Here is a 2,491-nt window from a genome sequence, read left to right as displayed (position 1 = left end):
GCGACGGTTCCGCTCACTGGCCGACATTTCTGCTGTTTACTTGGGCTGCTGGACCGTCAGAGCTCCGGGAAGCCGCCGGAGGGATGAACGCAGCGCAGCGCAGTGAGGAGGAGGAAGGAGCTGCAGCACCTGGTTGGTATTTCCGAGGTGGGATGGATCTGATCCAGAGCCCGCCCACCACACACACACACACACACACACACACACACACACACACACACACACACACACACACACACACACACACACACATGGTGGAAAATAACTGAGGGCACTGGATTAAATTTGGAGTTCATGTTTTTCCATTTCTGTAAGAGAAACGTTGTGTTTATTATAGTTATTGGAGACTCAGACTAATATTATAAAACATAATGAATTACAGGATGTATCATTCACAAACTACAGTCATATAAAACTGCACCTTCAGCAGCTGCAACAGTAAAACAAAATACATATTATTGCATCAGTAATTAGAAATGTGGGTGATTGTGCATAATTATTATCTTTTTTTAATTGAAAGTATATTTTCCAGGAGAATCGAGCTCTGCATGTTGGATTCTGTGAAAACTGCAGTTGTTGTTGTTTACTGCCCTGCAGCTTAAATGTACAGTTGCATAACTGCATTAAATCATTTCTACTTTGAACCATGTTGAAGTTTGAAGGACGATGAAACAGAAAAAGTTCAGGTCAAAGGTCATTCAGAGACGAGGGCTGAACAGATTACTTCTCCAGAGTGAAACATCTTGTGAACTCTCTATAAATAAGTCCAGATGAGAGCAGAAAGGAAGCACATTTGCATGCTGACCCACATCGCCGGTGTGACAGTAAGGAGGTTATCATGCTGCAGCCGGCCCACACACAAACACACGGTGGTCACCACGGCGACAGTTTCACCCTTAAAGTTGATTCTAATTTTTGGTGAGCTGCAGGCCGATATCATTCTCAGTAATCTGGTTAAAAGCCATCTGGAACATTTCACTGCTCCCAGCAGCAAATAATCACATCACACAGCTCCTTCGGTCTGTTTGTGATGCCGGACCACCGATGACCCTCAGAGCTCAGACCGGGTTTCCTGTTCTTCAGCCTCAGACGTGATCACGACGTGTCGGTTTAGTCGTCCCTGCTCGCGTCTATCTGCCAGAGATCAGAAGTGTAATTACTGCTGAAGAATGCAGAGAATGCTGCAGACGAGAGGAAGCTGTCATGGATAACAAGGAGGAACGATGCAAGTCCAGCTAACAAGGCTGGTGATGTGTCACAATAAAAACCAACATGTGACCCTCTTGGTGTGGTTTCATTATTTCAGTGTACAAACCGACGAGTTCCAGTCTGTCGCTTCTTCTTGTGTCGAACAGAGCTGGAGTCATTTTGAATGTTTGCCAAAGAACACAGAGATCTGCGTCGATCTTCATCATTGGGACCTGGAAGAAGATTTAAAATGACCACGAGCACAGATCACATGAAGAGGAAACATCGTACCTTTGCACTTCTTTGACTTCAGTTCATCGACCTGCTCATTCTTCTGGGTTTTGTTTTCTCAGGAATAGTTCACCGCTTCATCTCTGAAGTTGTTCCGGTCCAGTGAGGAAACGTCTTCACAGCGTAGCAACACACAGTCGCTCACTGACGTGGAAACAAACATTTGGTCACCATTTACCTCCATTCAGCTCTTTGAAACGTTCAGCTTTATGAGTCAAGGTGGTTCTAGATCAGAGATCAGGGAGAGCTCCTCGTGTTCAGTGACATCTATTCACATAGCTGAGCTCCACCCAAACCAGCTGAATCAGCTTCTTTTCTGTGAACAATAACAAACGGATACTGAACGCATTTAGTTTCACAACAGCTTTAATTCAACAGCACATGCATGTTTTTTTCTATTTACATTTCTTTGTTTTTAATATCTACAGTTACACAGATGTTTATAAATGCCAGTGTGAGAGTCTCTGCTGTGTTTCTGTCCTCTGATCCCTGTGTGTCTCCCTGTGGGCGGAGCTTCACCTCTGTAGTATGTGGGCTGCTGGTTGGAGACTCCTGACCTAAAGTCTCTATAGGTTGTTCATTTACAACCTGAAACCAAACACAAGTGGTCTGAATAAGTTCTGGCGTCCATTTGGACAAAACTGGGACATAAAGGAAACTTTGACCCTCTGATTCGATGCATTATTTAGAGTATCTGACTGTTTGTGAGTCACACTTCTGGCTGAAATCTGACGATATTATTCTCAAAGTGACTGAACATTTCTGCGCTGTCGTCGGGAACATCAAGTCATTTATAGCAGAACATTTGGCAGTGAAGGCATGAAGAGGCAGTGAGCCATAAATCTGCCATTCTTTCTCCAAACATGGTGTGATTCGCTCGGCAGGCCGCCGGCTTCTCTCTGACCTGAGAGTAATTAAAGCAGCGTCTCAAGGTTTTCATAAAGGAGATCTTTCAGCGTCTGATGTATCCAGCAGGGCTGAAAACCTGTTTTCATTTTGTCATGATGTTGTG

The 2,491-nt window shown here is 44.4% G+C and overlaps 1 long non-coding RNA gene across 1 annotated transcript in view; it reads left to right on the top strand.

Moving 5' to 3' along the window:
- Positions 1-10: 10 nt before the first annotated feature.
- LOC138634130 (uncharacterized) overlaps positions 11-2,491 on the top strand; it is a 3,460-nt gene continuing 979 nt past the window's right edge. Inside the window, exon 1 of the long non-coding RNA XR_011311937.1 lies at positions 11-132. This is a non-coding gene — a long non-coding RNA (uncharacterized lncRNA). The remainder of the gene's footprint in view (positions 133-2,491) is intronic.

This window comes from Brachyistius frenatus, unplaced genomic scaffold (genome assembly GCF_029030835.1).
Source record: "Brachyistius frenatus isolate BFR_SWC_R1_liver_20210118 unplaced genomic scaffold, ASM2903083v1 Contig_250, whole genome shotgun sequence".
Taxonomy (NCBI): Eukaryota; Metazoa; Chordata; class Actinopteri; family Embiotocidae; genus Brachyistius; species Brachyistius frenatus.
Note: the sequence above shows the minus strand (reverse complement) of the source record. Positions and strands in the feature narration are given on the sequence as shown.